The sequence below is a fragment of the Lissotriton helveticus genome, chromosome 7, assembly GCF_964261635.1.
Source record: "Lissotriton helveticus chromosome 7, aLisHel1.1, whole genome shotgun sequence".
In the NCBI taxonomy this organism is placed as follows: domain Eukaryota; kingdom Metazoa; phylum Chordata; class Amphibia; order Caudata; family Salamandridae; genus Lissotriton; species Lissotriton helveticus.
The window spans coordinates 1,820,407,645-1,820,424,923 of record NC_136068.1 but is presented as its reverse complement, the minus strand read 5'-3'; positions in this window follow the sequence as shown (position 1 = coordinate 1,820,424,923).

The window sequence follows — 17,279 nt, the reverse complement described above, 5'->3', positions numbered from 1 at the left end:
AGAATGACCTAAAAACATTGGTCCAATCGCTAGTTCTCTCTAGACTGGATTATTCTAATTCTCTTCTGACTGGCCTTCCCAAATCTCACCTCTCCCCCCTCAAATCCGTCCTCCATTCATCAGCTGGCTTCATTACAGGGTCCAAACGTAGTGACCACATCACTCCTATCCTGTCTTCTCTCCGATGGCTTCCCATCGAGGCTAGAGCTATCTACAAAACAGCGTGCATCACCCACAAAGCTTTGCACTCTTCCTCCCCTCGCTATCTGGCGAATAAACTCAAACTGTCTGGAGGCTTAAGACCTTCTCGGAATGCGGAAAAGTTCCTTCTTGAACCCCCCTCCTTCAAAAGGGAAAAATTGTTGGCACAATCGTTCTCAGGTAATGCGGTGAGAACCTGGAACTCGCTTCCTCCTTCGCTCCGTGCCATCACCTCCATCCAGATCTTCAAAGCGGACCTCAAATCTCTTTTATTCCAAAGACACTTTCAGAACTAATTCCCTCCTTCTCAGACCCCGCCAGGAAGTTCTTTAGTCATTGTAAATTTGTCACAAATATTTTTATTTTTGTTTGTACATCCTGTGCTTGCTGCGTTTGGTATTGTGTTCCTTTGGCCTGAGTTCTTTTGATTCTATGGCAGGATATTGTTCGCCAGGAAGTTCTTTAGTCATTGTATAATTTGTCATATTTATTCTTAGTTTTGCTTGTACAGTCTGCTCATGCTGTGCTTGAGATTGTGTGCCTATTGCCTGCGTCGCTCCGATTCTGTGGCATGTTATTTTTGTTTGTTCTATTCCTGCAACAGTTCTCTCGTGTAACGTAACTGGTTCCATTGTACAGTGCTCTGACACCTTCGGGTAAAGTCCGCGCTTTATAAAAATGCATTAAATAAATAAATTAATAAAAACGAGGACTGACAGACCGGGGCAGGTGGAGGATGGTGATACACGTGCATTGCTACCTGACACCCTGGCTGCACCCTGCACAGATGGAGTCCTCCCCAGAGACAGGTGTCCGGTGACTACGCCTGTCAGGTAACACAACCAGCTCTGCCCCCTTCATTCAGACACCCCTGCCCCCCCCCCCCCCCCCCTCGGTACCCCCTCCGCGGGCCGCGCCGCTTCATTCACTGTGTCTGCTCGGCCGGCTAGCGTTACCCAATGCCGCAGAGATGTGACCTGTAACGTGTGCGGTGATCTCACGCTGAGTTGTACGTACACAGGCACACACGGTGTGAGACGTCACACCCCCTGGGTATAGACATATATATGATTGTAAGCGATGAGATCTCTCCTGCCCGAGTCTTAGGTTAATAGTAAAGACTCGTGAGATGTCACCTCTCATGGATGTCTTATAATATGCGCTGAAGGTGATGTCTCTGTTCGTGCGTGAGATGTCGCCCCTGGTTATATGTTAATATGTCCAATGACTCATGAGACGTCACCTCTCCGAGTCATTGGTTAATATACCCTGAAAGTGACACCTCTTAAGATGCATGGGATGTCATATTGCCTGGTCACAGGTTAATATAAACTAACAGGGATCCTCTGATGATGCGTGAGATGTCACCTCCTAATTTGTGCTACACGTGATCCCTCTGATGATGCGTGAGATGTCACCTTCACCTGGTTCTAGTGGCTCCTCAGAGCCCCAGACCTGAGGTAACATGTCCCATATTACAGCTGGCCCCGCCCCCTTCCAGTTGGTACTAAATGCCTCTGGACACAAACAACACACCTGTGTCCGTCCTCAGGTGTATCCGGGATGGGAGGTGAAGAATGAAAAGGTAAGGGGGGGCCGTTACTGCCTCGCCCCCCCCATGCCACCTCCCTTGTACGGTTGCAATTTCTTGGAAACACAAGTGACATCACCGCTGGTGCCACGAGCCTGGTGCGGCCTGTAACAGTATCCCCCCTCCTGCCCCCTCTCCCCGGGCCTCCTCCCCGAGGTATCCGGTTCAGCCATCATTCTCACATTGTGCTGCTGTCCACCTTGAAAGGCACCGGCTGCTGCACACACAGCATGAGGAGGACCTGGAAATTACTCTCTTAAATCCAAGAGGGGCGCGCGCCGAACACTCAAGAACAAGAATTCCCCCATCATGGAATCCAGATGTTTTTTGGAAAAGGGAAATGTGTTTGCTTCTTTCTCGCTCCCTGGCACTCGGGAATGACCCTGACTGAGGGCAGGGGGCAGTAGGGCCGGTGCGATCGGTGCAGTGAGCTTAACTCCTGAGAAGTGGCCAAGATCCAGACATGTTTCGGCTCTGAGGCTTCTTCAGGGCTTTTGGTCACCCTGAAGCTTGGACCATCGGCAGGTGGGGGGACGGCCCACTGGAGAGCAGTAGCGACTGCGCGTGAGTTGGTGGGGGTCTAAGGGCACTGAAGAGAAGGATTCCAGCTGAGATGAGGCCGCAGCACGGCATGGCGCCATCATGAAACAGGTAAATGGAGGGAGGGGACACAAGAGGGTCAGAGAGTCAGAGGATCTGTGTCCCAGTCTTAGTTGCAGTGCCAAGTGTCTCTTGTTACCATCATTGGGCCCTTGCACTTGAGGTATCTGGGCATTAGGATGAGTTTCATGCCCATAAACATGGCACATAGACATCTCTAGTGACCGAAGCCCCCCAGGACAGCAAGCATGTCCATGGTCTGGAGCATTTCCATGGGTCATGCATAATACCCATTCACTCCTTGGCCCCTTTGCTAAGAGTCCCCACAAAGGCTCCACCTGCTTCTTACAAAAGCGGGCATGCACCCCCCCCAGATGACTCACCCAACATCTGCCAGTCTGTGCCCTGACAGTGCATCAGACCACTTTGTCATCTCCAGTACCACCACCTGGAATCGAAGAGCCATCATGGAGCTTAACAGCACCTTGTTTTACATCAATTTTTTGTATAGCTCTTCGTGCTGTTCTAAGGGTGTTTCAAAGCACTGGTAAGGACAGGAGATCTGGAAAAAGGGACAAGGAGAGAGCATTGGAGGGGACAGAATCGGTGGCATGGAAGGCTGAGTGTGTCTTGTGGGTGGAGGGGACCTCCTCATAGCTGTATTATTTCTCTGAACTGAGTGACGGTGCTTCGTAGGGAACAGGCTGTTGTCTATAGGTCACACACATGGCTTTAACTAGCACATTACATTCATACATTCATGCTTCCAATCATTCATACAGTAATACATGTGACACACTTACTGGCACCCATACTTTAACATAAACACCTGCACGAGGTCACTGTCCTATCAGTACTTACCTCGTGCCACAGGTAATAAATGGAATGTTAGTTAGGTATTTATATGACGTATAAGAATGTTGTGTACGACGGCAATACAGACTCCCGTGTAAATTATACCTTTATTTACAGCATAGATATTACCTCCTCGTCTGTCTTCCCTTTCCATTCCTTAACAATGAGCAGCTCGTCTGCTCCGCAGAAACCTATTACCCAGCAGAGGCCAAATGCTTCCCCTACCTAATATGGCGCTGCCTTCCGGCATTTATTAAAGGAAAGTGCATCACCACCATACATCACCACCATAGCCTGTTTTTTTTCTGCCTTGCTGTGCCGCTTACCTACCGTGGTCAGGTAAGTTATGTTTTATTACTTTTTAGTTTTTTTGCGACTTGCTTTAGGAGTGATGTCATTTTCTGTGGCCTGCCCGCCCTGCTCAGCGGGTGTTGGTCTTTTGTTTGGGCTGCGGCACAGAGCGTCCTGGTCTCCGTTATTGGCCCCTGCATTCCTCCAATGTGGCACCCGCCCGTATGAGCTGTTTTTAGGTCGAGCCGGGGCAGCACATGCTCTGCTCTGCAAAGCATGCTGCATTGAGGTAGGGACTTGATGCTCTGCCCACTCTCCTCCCACATTTTTCATTGGCTTGTGTCATTGTCCAATGTGGCAGTTCATTGGTCAAAAGGATTAGTAGTCCCTCCTTATTACTGCCTGTCTCATTTTGTACCCTCCCATGGTGACTCCCCCTGTTACGTGTGTAGTTGATTGGTAGGATGCAAGACTTTGTTTCTTTTGTAACAGGTGTGGTGCAGGAAGCGCCCGTCTTCATTGTACTTGCGGTCATGGAGCCGGTTGCTTCTTGCTCTGCCGGGGTACCCACAGTGGCAGTGCTGCGCTTCCTGATAAATGAGGCCATTGAGGCTGCATTCAGGGCTCGGGAGGCTGATGACCCCCCTGCTAAAGTTCCTCGCCCTGCTCCCTTGGCTGATGCTGCTGAGGAGGATGGCAGGAGGGGATCGCTTTATGCAGGGAGCTGAGCTCTTTTACTGGTTTGCCCATATCAGGAATAATCTGGGGTTTCCTTCACCTGCGGTAAATGACTTGGAGGAGGATTTCTTTAACCAGTATCACCAACCTCATCCTGACTCTTTGCCTTTGCATAATGCTGTCCGCAAGGTGCTTGCCCATGAATGGTGAGACGTAGCTAAATCTGCCTTTCCTCACTTTTTGCATAAATGTTACACTTTGGAGAGATTTTCAGAGGAGTTCCTTCAGTCCGTCAAGGTGGATCATTCGATGGCTAGCCATTCTTCACCTGGCATGGTTCTTTCCGATGATGCCCTCCCTTCCGACCCTGGAGACAAGAAGGTGGAGGGTGCTCTGAAGAGGTCTTATGCCGCCTCCAATTTTTCAGTTCTGGCTATGGCCTTTACCACTTATATGGTCCAGTCCCTCTTGAAGGATTTCCAGGCATTGGCTCTCCAGTTAGGTGACGGTGGGGATGCTTTCTCTCTGTGAGCTCTCATGAAACCACAGGTTCACTACCTGTCCAACAGCTCCTTTGATAACTCATGTGCGGCAGCTGCTGCATCAGGGGTTTACAATGCTGCTCGTCGCCATATCTGGACGCGTTTTGGAAAACAGAGGTCTCGTAGAAGTCTGTACTTCTCAAATTGTCATTTGAGGGTTCATAGGTGTTTGGCCCCCAGCTGGAGGAACTGGTAATGCAGTCGGCAGAGTATCGGAAGCTGGTGGCTCCTGTTTGCCCTCCCTCTCGAGGTAGAAGTTTTGGTTAACGCCCTGCTTTAACCTTTCCTCCCACCATGCTTTTGCCTTTCCTCTGGCCAGGGGTGCTCAACAGCCCTTTTGTGGGAAGGGGTCATGGCTGGGGGGCCCCTGGAGGTGACAAGTCCTGGTTCCGGTGGTGCTTCCTCAAGCTCTTTTTCCAAAGCAGTGACTATCCACCTTTTCCAGTTGGAGGTCGCCTTCGCTTCTTTGGTCAGGCCTGGCAGGGTCTTTCCAATGCCTGGGCTGTTCGTATGGTGACCTACGATTACCGGATTGAATGTTCACCTCGCCATGATCCGGTGTTCAGAGGTGCCCCTCTGCCACAGGATCCCATGAGGAGGGGGCGGCCTTGCAAGAGGGCATTCAGCTTCTCTTGGAGAAGGCAGTGATTGTGGAAGTTCTGCCCCTAGAATGGGGACTCCATATTTTTCTGGTTTGAAAGAAGGATACTACGGACTTGCACCCTGTATTGGATCTGAAGTTGGTGAATCTCTACATTCCTCATCGTTGTTTCAAGATGGTGACTTTGCAGTCGATCTATCAACTGGTGCTCCAGGGGTGTTTCCTCACCTCCCTTGACCTGATGGACGCCTACCTGTAGGTTCCCACCCATCCGGCAGATCAGCAGTTTCTGTGCTTTGTGGTGGGCTCCCAGCACTTCCAGTTCTAGGTGCTTCCTTTCGGCCTTTCATCGATGGCAAGAGTGTTTATGAAGCTCTTAGCCCCCCTGATGGGTATTTTCCATTCCCAAAGTATTCAGGTTTTTCCGTACCTTGATGATTGGCTGATTGTTTCTTCTTATTCTCTCAGGCCACAGAGGATGTTCATCAGGTCTGTCTTCTGCTTAATTCTTTTGTTTTTCTCATCAACCACAGGAAATCCTCCCTTCGGCCCTCCCAGTTTCTGAAGTTCCTCTGGGCCCTCTTCAGGATGGATCTGGGGATGGTGTTCTTGTTCCCTGAAAGACAAGTGACTCTGTTCCAGTATCTCTCTTGGGTCTTGTCCCAGTCTCAGGTGTGTGCCCGGCTCTGGCTGCAGAGTCAGGGGGAGATGGTCTCCACACTGGATGTTCTCCCCTGGACCCATCTCCATTTGTATCACCTCGTGCATCACATTCTGCACCACTGGGATCCTGCTTCTCAGGCCTATTGGTCTCCCACTCCAGAGATTCGGGATTCCCTTCAGTGGTGGTTGTCCCCTCTCTAGCTCTCCAGGGGTTTTGGTCTTCATCCCCCTCCTTCCCTGGTGGTCTTGTCGACCGATGCCAGTGCCACGGGGAGGGGTGCAGTTCAGGGGGATTTCAAGGCCCAGGGCCAATGGTCCTGTCTTGTGGCTCTCCAGTCCTCCAACTGGAAAGAATTGACGGCGGTTTGGCTGGCCCCTCTTTGGTTTGCTTCCCTCCTGCGGGATCAGGCTGTTTACTTTCAAACCGACAACCAGGTCATTTGCGCTTATGTGAACTGTCAGGGGGGGATTTGCCAGTCTCTGTTTCGCCTTTCCCGGAGGGTCGGTTTGTGGTCCGAGAAGACCATCCTTTCTCTCTCAGCAGTCTTTCTTCCAGGTAGGAAGAATGGGCCTGCAGATTCGTTGAGCCAGGTGTTTCCCTCGTCAGTGGCCATGTGTCTGTCTCCCACCTTTTTTTACGAAGAATCATTCCAGGTTTGGCCTTCCATGGCTGGTTCTATTTACCTTAGAGGGTATGCTTCTTCTTCTGCATTTTTGCAGCTTGGTTCCGTCAAGGTTGACCTGGTCAATCAATGCTATATCCATCATGTGGTCCCAAGGGCACATGTTCACCCTCTTCCCCTTTCCGTTGATTCCCCTGGTCCTCAGAAAAATTCATCCGGATTGGGCAGAGGTTCTTCTAGTTGTTCCGGAGTGGTCCCGGAGGCCCTGGTTTACCCTTCTTTTGGATTTGGCAGTATGTCCCAATTGGCAGTTTCCCCTGTACCCATCTCGGCTGCATGCTCCTCTTCTCAGCTTGTCCTCCCTCCTTCGCCTCCGGCTGGGGGTCTGCCACTTGAGAGGATGACTTTGTTGGATCAGAGTTTTTTGCTTGATGTGACTCAGTGCATCCAATTGTCTTGCTGGCCTTTGGCCCTGAAGTCTTATGGTCGACGTTGGCGGCACATTGACTTTTGGTGTTGTGGGAAGGGCCTGTCTTCTTCCTGTGATTCTTTCAAGGCGTTGGACTTTTTAAGAGATGGTTTTGTCGCGGCTATCTCTACTCTTTGTGCCAAGTGGGCTGCCATTCTTGCCTTTTGTGGTTTTGCTATGGCTTCTGTGTGTCCCTTGAGGTCTCACCTTTAGCAAAGATGTTTGCTTCAGCGTCCTGTCTCCCGCTCTCCGGTTCTGGCTTGGGATCTTCCCTTGGTGCTATAGGCATTGACTGGTCCTCTGTTTGAACTCCTGCTTTCTGTTGGCCTTGAGTTTCTTTTGGTGAACTTTTTTTTTGGGTGGCCATTTCTTCTGGTCGGCAGGTTGGTGGCTTCATTGGCTTCTCCCCCTTTCTTACGTTTTTGTTCTAACAAGGTGATTCTGTGTCCTAGTCAGATTTTTCTGCCCAAGGTCTTGCCTGACTTTCACTGTCAGAAGGATATTGTCCTTCCTGTTTCTTTCCTGACCCATCTTCTCCCGAGGAGGAGGTTCTCCATTCCCTGGATGTCTTACAGGCCCTTTGCATATACCTGGATTGTACCTGTGATTTTAGGAAGGTGGGTTCCTTATTTGTTACTAACGGTCTCTCTGGAATGGGTCTCAAGCCTTCCTTGTCCAGTTTGACTCATTGGGTGAAGTGTGCAGTTCTGTTGTCCTATAAGGTTGCTCATTGTCCTCTTCCTTCTTCTTTCCAGGCGCGGTCCACTCGAGGGGTTTCCTCATCTTGGACCATGTTTAAGCGTGTCTTCTTATGTGATATTTGTAATGCGGTCCATGGGTCTCTCTCGACACTTCTGTCCCCCACTTCCTTCAGATGGCGTCTTCTGCTACTTTTGGTGCTCATGTTTTGTCTGCTGCAAGGGATTTGTGATTTGTACTGCTTTCTTTTGTCATTAAACCGGCCTGTTGAGTTTTTGCTGCATCCTTCTTGTCTTTGTTTTTAAATCACCATGTGCTTGGGCGTGAGCTCATTGTTAAGGAATGGAACAGGACGAAGGATGAGGAGGTAATGCCCGGTTACTCACCGGTAATCTTCATTACTCTGAGTCCTGGTCTCCCCGTACCATTCCTGAGCCCGTCCCTCCCTCCTTCTTCATGTGGTGATTGTTTTGTGTTTTTCTTTTTCTTGTGTTTCTTTGATGCTATTGTGGTGATGCACTTCCCCCGTTATACGTGCCGGTAGGCAGCGCCATATTTGGGGAAGTGTTTGACCTCTGGTGGGTAATAGGTTTCTGCAGATGCCATTTCAAAATCTTAAGTTTTGCACACAAGGCAATGTATGATGGCGGCCCAAATTACCTAAAAAAAAACTTCAATGGTGTATACCAGGAAGATCATTAAGGTCTGGCACTAAATCATACCTTGCCCAGCTTTGTATTCGAGCCTTGCACTACGGGTGCCGCTCCTTTTTGGGTCTCGCTGGTAATGCATCCAAAGGATGCATGTGTCCAGCTGGAGACGTATAGTTATCGGTCTGGGGGGAAGGAGGACAAGAGGGTGTACGAGCTTTTTTCCTGGATTCGTGTGCGCTAACGCGCACGTTCCGTCCTGCGCCGCGCCGTGCTCTTCCCTCCCATACTCCCAGCCTAACGCGCATGCATGCACACAGACACACACACGCGCGCACACGTACTTACACTTACACAGACACGCAGGCACCCAGACAGGCAACCCCCCCCGCCACAGTCACACACACACACGCATACACACAGACTCCAAGACACATACACACACGCACGCACGCACGCTCACACACATACACAGCCCGCCGCCGCGCGCGCGCACACACACATGTCCCCCGCCCTCGTAGCCCAGCAAGAAGGCGAAGCCCCACTCACCGGCAGCAGGACTCTTCCTCCCTTCTTCGGCACCGGGGCGCAGGGTAGGCTCCTGCCTGCTCCGGTGCTTCCAAACAATCGCGGCTCTTCCGTGGGAGGCGGGGTAGGCTCCTGCCCTCCTACTTCCTGTTTCCGGTTGTCCCGCCCGGCCTGCCTGACTTCCTGGTCGCAGGCCGGCGGCGTTGCGTGGACTTGGTGGAGTCGAGTTTACTGAAAATTCAACATGCACCTTTGTTGTTGCTTCATTCCTTCTATTCATTGTTTTTGTGTTTTGGTGTCCTTCCCAGCAGAGAAGAGAGCTTACTATTGCATTGCATTTTCAAGACCTGGATTTGATTAGTATGGCCTGTAGCATGTGCCTTACTGGAGTTTGGCCTCTATCTTCGTGTATCTTCTTGAATCTCCTAGATTTCTTTGGGCTGGGATTCAGTAAGGATTTTCAACGTTTTACAAGATAAAATTTCTCAAATAATTGGGAACATCCCTGCAGAAAGCCGAAATTCTAAACTTGGAGGTTTTCGTAAGGGTACGTCAGCAGATGCTTTAAAGGATTTGGTTTCAGGAACCCTTACTCAAACTGTAGGGCTTTTTGAATTGGGCCTGTTGCTCCTCTTCAAAACATCATAGCTACTTTGATTCCTACTAACTTTTTCTCCCTCACTCTAGTACAAGATTGGTCTTTTTCCAGGATATTTGCAATAATAGAAGCATCTGCCTCCATCTTCTCAACAGGCAAACTGTCCTCAATCTCCATTGTACGCCTGATGAGTAAAGCATGAGTTTTTTGTTGTTTCTCTCCAAATGAGAAGCAATGTAATCTGTAACTCCATGTGGGGCCTTCACTTGGGGAATTCTCACCAATCTTCACTTTTTCTATTCCACTACACCCACTGATGCTACTTATAAAGCTTACTCTCTGTGCTTTACCAAGAAGCTTGTTCCTTTATTTTTCAAATGTTTCCTTTTTAACCCCTTCAGCGCTAATGACAAGGGTAACTCGTCATGGACTTTCCATTGATTTCAATGGAAAGTCAATGGACCTCGCACACACCCCTTAGCAGCCAAGTGGTTAAGATGCTTCCGTTGCGCTTCTGGGATGCCATCTAAGTCATGTAAATACAAAACATATTGCATTACAAATGCTATAGGTATCACATTTGCGAAAGTTATAACTATTGGCATTGTAAATGACAAAGCTATTAATTTAGCTATTTAAAAAAAAAAACATAAATAAAAACTTTGCCATTTACAATACCAATAGCTCAAACTTTCCTAATGCGAGACCCATTGCATTGCAAATGCTTGTTATACCTTGCCCCTATGCTATGGAATAAATTACCTGTATACATTTCATCCCTAGTCGATCCAAAATGTTTCCTCAAAAAACTGAAAACTTGGCTTTTTCCTCACTAAGCTAATTAGCCTTGGATTGCTATCTGCTCTACTGTCCTTTCGCTGCTAGCGCCATGAAACCTCACGGTGAGTTGTGCGCTATACAAGAAAGTTTCATAAAGGGGGTGGTGATGGACAGAGCATCTGAATTAAGCAGAACACTCCTACCCAGTCAAAAGATCAGGGCTTGATCATTTCACCGTTTTTTAGCTCACTGCACCATCCCAGTTCAGAACCTGGCTACATGCAAATTAGTCTGTCCCTGGCCCAGTGCATCATGGGAACAGGGCAGACCAAACTACCAAGCCAATTCTTTACTGGAAAGGAAACAAGCTTCCGGGGACCGGTTTCTGGCATTACAGCCGTCTTCGGCCCGGCTTGCTTGAATCCTGATGGTGCAGTGAGCAAGGGACTCATGTCTGAGCATACCCTTCCACTCCTATATTGGCCAAAACGATTCATAAAGGGGGTGGTGATGGACAGAGCATCTGAATTAAGCAGAACACTCCTACCCAGTCAAAAGATCAGGGCTTGATCCATCACCGTGTTTTAGCTCACTGCACCATCCCAGTTCAGAACCTGGCTACATGCAAATTAGTCTGTCCCTGGCCCAGTGCATCATGGGAACAGGGCAGACCAAACTACCAAGCCAATTCTTTACTGGAAAGGAAACAAGCTTCCGGGGACCGGTTTCTGGCATTACAGCCATCTTCGGCCCGGCTTGCTTGAATCCTGATGGTGCAGTGAGCAAGGGACTCATGTCTGAGCATACCCTTCCACTCCTATAGTGGCCAAAACGATTCATAAAGGGGGTGGTGATGGATACAAGAAAGTTTGACATTGACATTGCAGAGCAGACAAGCTACTCATTGTTAAGGAGTGGAACGGGAAGACCAGGACTCGGAGTAATGAAGATTACCATAAGTAACCGGACATTTGGCTTCTGACTCCAGGCATGGACATAACAGGGACCAGAAATGGGGTGGGAGGAGTGGGCTTAGACCATCCTATTCAGTAGTTGGTCACTGTCGGGAGGCTCTCCCAAAAGTTTCCGGCCAGTACGGATTAGTGTAATAATTGTCAGGGCGAACTGGTGCTTTAGAAGCACTGTATTGACCACCAACCATCTTGAATTCCTCTAATGTATAACGGTCACAGCCTCTTTTTAACTCGCCCTAGTTTTCTCAGAGAGTAGCCAAGGGTCACAGAGAAACGAAGTGACGCACCAGGGAGAGACACAAAAGGGAAACACGCGGACAGTGTGATTAGAAATAAGGAGTCTGTTGCCACACAAGTCAGCTGACCCCAAAGAGCAGAGACCCCCAGCCCTCCTATGCCTGCCCTGAGACCTAAAGGTGATTTCTGTGCTATACAAGATGCTTTGACTTTGACGTTGACTTCACCCCGTGCTGCTCTTGTGACCCTTTAGCATAGTGCTCGGCACTGGGACCAGGCCCGAGTCCAAGATGGGTTTTGGAAGCAGTAGAAAGCGCCCAGGAGGAGTTAAATTACATCCTGGGCAACGGGTGGCACCAAGGCCTCGTCTCACCCCCACCTCTGCTTTGTCTCTGCAGCCCGACGCCCCCGTGAGAGTCTCCGTGTTCAACATCTTCCCACAGGCCCCCGCTGGACAGGTAAGCGCTGCACCCTCACACCTGCGTGGCACACACACTTGTAGTACCAGGGGAAGGAAAGGGTGACCACGGAGCCACTAATGACACCAGCCATTCAAAACTGAGAGCAACCAACGACACATTATCGATCACTGTCACATAGATGTTTCTATCTGTTGTATTGCATGGTCTGCATAGCGCTTCCCGTCAGCTCTCTGGGCGCTATTCTTTGGACTGCATGGTGGGCGGGCATTGGATGTTGTTTGGTCAATATGAGAGGCGTTGAGAGAGATGCACTGGGTCAGAAATGTACTCGAAATATGGTGTGTTGGACCAGCGGCCAAAGAGCATTCAAAAAAGGCTCAGGAAGTATGACGGTGTATGAAATGGAGGCAGGGTCAGTGAGCGTGGGGGCTGGGGCAACAAGACATATTCTGTACATGTTTTTTGTCTTTCACCTTCTTGTAACTACATATTAAAACAGCTCACTGCTTAAATGAAAAATGAATACAAGGCAAGTTAATCAGTGGGAAATGCATTATAGCAGTACATTATGAAACCTCTATTAGTTAATGCACTGCAGAGGTCTGGGTGTCACCAGAGAGCCACAGAATTGAATCTTGGTTGATGCATTGGAGGATAGAGACTTTTGCCTTTTTTTTTGCTATGAGGTCCCAGCCATGACATAAAGCACTGTAAATATATGTCATTATTTTTAATTTGCTTTACAGACACTATAAGATAGGCTGCTACAAAATGTGCAAAAAACTTGCTTCCAAAATATCAATTTTAGAATTACCCAGACCGTTTGTAGTGCAATTTTTTTTAACTGTTCCTTATAAGCACAAACTTCACAGATCAGCCTGTTACTCCTTGCACGACCACTTAAAAAGAATCAATCTGTATCATCAGGAAGCTTCAATCAATTAGAGCCGATACCGGCTTCCAGGCACCCTTTACAGTTCCAGATTAACCAGATGTGCACATTTACACTTCTTTCAGGCAAGTAGGCACCCTGGCAAGAAGGCTTGTTCAGCTGTCTGCCCCTCCACCTGTTTTACAGCACAGGAGACCACCCTGCCTGATACTAAAGCTGAAGTATTTAAACAATTAGAATTAACCATGCCACATCAGTTGATTTTTCACAAAATTCTCTCAATATATACATGAGAGCTGGTCTTTGCTATGACAGCACCTTCACAGAACAAAATGACCACCTTCACTGCTGCTGCTGAATACACTGAGGCAGCAAGGGGGCCCTTTTGTGTTCACAGGTCAGCTTCTGGCAACATCTCAGCAGTGACATTGCCTCTGAGCACAGGCATCTCCGCACTTAACTCACCCGAATCACCCGTAGCTCTGGCCTCCCACACTGGTGTCATGCTGTTTGTAGGGGGTGGTGTTGGTGAGTGGTCGGAGGGGCTGAGAAGGAACGACAAGGCGAAGGGCTATTGGAGTGTTAAAAAGGCACCTGCACACGTTAACAAATGATTAAAAGCACAGGAGCCACTGGGAAGTACGCTGCTGTTTGCACGACTTCAGTGCAGACAGCGCTGGGTGTATCTTCGATCATTGCTCCCAGGGAATGAGACACCCCGCCCGTGCAAAAAGTCAGCCCTGCATAGCATATACTTTGAGTGGGCTTTGGGTCAGTCCCTTGCTCATGATTAGATGGATTTATTGTCTATCTTGCATGTCTTCTCTCGACTTGATGCCTTTCCTCCCTATTCTTGTGCATGTCCCACCCAGGAGCATTTCAGTCTCACAGCGTTCTGTAGTAACGAAGACACCGCACTGGTATGATGTAATCCAAGTAGGTTTATTCAGGTAAATAAACAGGTAGTATAAATCCTCAGTAAGTCCTCGTAAACAGCCCCACCAGGAGCAGCCTGCTAGCTGCTCAGCCCCATCCACCAACTGTTATCACTCATCCAGTCACCCAAACATAAAACTCATGGCCCATTCACCAACATTCCATACAGAACACAGACACACAGGCTGAGCAGCTAGGACATGGCAACATAGAGAAAGAATCATAGCACAGGAATACTACATGTCTCTTCCCTAATAAACAGAAGAAGAATAAAAACAAAATATTAAAACATGAGCATGAAAGGAAAACTATAAACAAGAAAGTACGGCAAAAGTTAACAGTCCACAACCCAAAAATGAAGGAAACACTGTCCGCATCATGAAGCGGAAATTAACTAATAAAATAAGAGACAAAAGCCCAGACCCAGGGATGATGGGAACACCGCATCACGAGAGGATAAGGAACTAAAGACAAGAAGGAAAGATGGGTACAGAATATACTCATCCGCTCCTCTAATAAGAAAAGTATAAACGTAAAGATGCAAGTCATGTGGACCAAAGGGATTAAAACCCAATATCCTGCTCCCAACTTAAACAAGGGACAACAGTGTTACGTATGTGCTCTCCATGTAGGGATACAAGTCATGTGGACTAAAGGGAGTAAAACTCGATGTCCTGCCCACACCATTTACAACGGACAACCTGTAAAGAAAAACGTAAATGCTCTCCATGAGAGGAGGCACGCAAGGCAAAAATCCTGCAACAAAAAACACGTGTGGCACAAGGTGTCTTAGGCACGCAAGGAAAGTGATTCCTTGCAACAAGACAAAAATCGGAACATGGCCCAAAACCTAATATAATGTGAAATGACCCATGCAAAGCAAACTTGTGTAAATGGGAACTGTACCCATTAACTTGCCCTTGTGTAGGGGTTACGTGATGCACTGTGTGGGAATGGGACTAGTACCCATACCCATGCCCACCCCTCATGTAAGGGAGTGCACAAAAGAAACCAGGAAGAACCTGTGGCAGCCATCCCAAAAGACCATGACCTTCCTTGCATAAGGAAACCTAATTAAATTCAAACTCATTATACATGGCAATAACCATAAGTAAATAAAGTAAATAGTCACTGTAGATGAGCAACACACATCAAAAACAATTTCTGTAAAAATTTGTAAAACAAATAACCACACCGGTGAGCGACCCCTCACCCGAGTTGACCCTTGGAATTACTTGGCACCCTGTAGTGACTTTGACCGTACTAAAATTATATTTATACAACACTGTAGGGGCTTTGAGCCAGCCCTCTTTATCCATCGGTCTGTTACTATGTTGTTCACATTTTCAACTATAGCAAATAGGGACAGTGGGTCAACCCACTGCAGCCTTTGGCTAACTTCACCATGAGTGACGGCACATTCACACTCATAGTAGTTCCTTTAAGTTCTATGTCAATGTGTGCTTTTTGAGACCAAAAACATATTTTTGCCTTGTATACATTTTTTTCTTTTCAGATTAAAAATGGAAGGCAGCTCCCCAACAAAATGTTTTGCAAAAACCATAAGAAACAGCGGCGTCTCTTCCGATATGGCGAAGGAGAGTTGTCCCCCAAAATGTCAGGAAAGGAGAAAATAAACAATAACAAACGTGTTTTATTATCGTTTCATTTTTCCTTCCATGTCAAGTCTTGGGGCTGGGGCCAGGGGGATAACAGCAGGAGCAGTAGTGCACTGCCTTCAGTGCGCATGAAAGTTTGGACCAAACCGTCATGCGCATTGAAGCACTCTTCAACCTAGCTGCGTTGCTGGGTTGGAGAGAGCAGGCACAGGCTCCCAGTCTCTCTGGGAGTGCAAATCGAAGGGGCTCAGGCCAATCCTTAAGCTGCTCTCATGCATGAGAGCAGCTTCAGGAATGAGCACATACAGTCTGAGAGCCTGTGCCTGTGAGAAGAGGAGCAGAAGAGCGCGACATGGCCTGCTGCAGGCAAGTTTTTTTTTTTGTGGTTTTTTTTTGTCATCCCGTATCCTGTACCTCCTATCCCCACACTCCTCTGAGCCCGCCACTCGTTCACAACACTGGCCACTACTGATAAGAAACAAGCATTAACAATGCCAAAACAGTGGTGGCAAACAACAGACTTATTGGTTAGGAGATTGCATACCACGTGTGCCAAGCTGTACCCGATTGAAGAGCCTAAACTAGGGTGAAACCAGTCCTGGATTGCTTGTGTTCTAGTTCAGAAAGGATCAACTGGGCTTGACAATTCAATGTGGACTGTTCCTATTGGAGCAGGTTCAAGGCTGTTTACATGTGGCTGTGTCCAATGTGAGATGGCATGGTGGGCAAAAAATGATACAGTGGGATGCAGCCTGAGTAATTATCAGGGTGTGAGATTAATTCAAACATTCCACCCATCACTTTTTTGTTTCATTTGTTACTCAGCACTCCACAGGAGTGCACATTTTTATCTTGCTCTCTTTCCTCTTTCCCCCAAGGTTGTCGGTCATGCACGGGTTTACATATCAGTGTCAACTACCTTTGGCTACTTCAGCCTTTTTTAAAGCTGAGACGTATTGGCTTTACCTGTGCCTGGTTTAGGAATTCTCTATTTCTGTTTCATGACTTGTATGGGCTTGGAAGAGGCAGGCTTTTAATGCTCAATGGAACTTGAGGTGGTCATCAATTGTTTTTATTCTTGCTGGATTTCAAATCGCAGCCATTTGCACTAAGAAGCCAGTGGGTCTAACTTGAAGCACATGTATGTGGTGTGGCAGTAGTTTCAGAGTTTATGCAAAAGGAAAAGTGGTCCTGTGCATTACAAGGCTTAATGTACAGCGCACATTGTTTTATAGGTAGTATATCTAGCCACGTGCAGCCAGTGTGATGATAGAAGCAGGTGAGTTGACGTCCAGATGCATTGATTAAAGCATTGTCTGACACGTGCAGTCTTGATTTTCTGGAATTTGTAAATCCGGTGGAGAGGAACCCAAAACATGTACTATTAGCGTAGTCTGGATGGAGGAGTACTGGGTTGGTGTTGCTTATTCCCTTCAGAGTAGAGGCAGTAAGGAACGCTTCGACACTGGGTTTACATCATGAGAAAGATTATTTATTCTCACGATTAACCTAAGCCACAAGGGAAAGATTAGAATTAATAATCACCCCATATTCCTTACCTGGTTTGAAGGGGTCAAGTTCATTTGGTAGATGGTGGAAAGGGGATACATTGTTAGTTTTTTGCAAGCTAGCATGGCGGATTTCCACATGTTTAGGTTGAGGTGCTATATTTTGAAGAGACAAGGGAACCCAAGTAATCTGGAAGGGACTTTAGGTGTGAGTATTTATATAGGAAGAGTGGTCCTTCACAAAATCAATTTGCTTTCGCGATTAACACAGAAATACAATGACATCTATGCTCATATATACAAATGGATGTTTATACTTTGA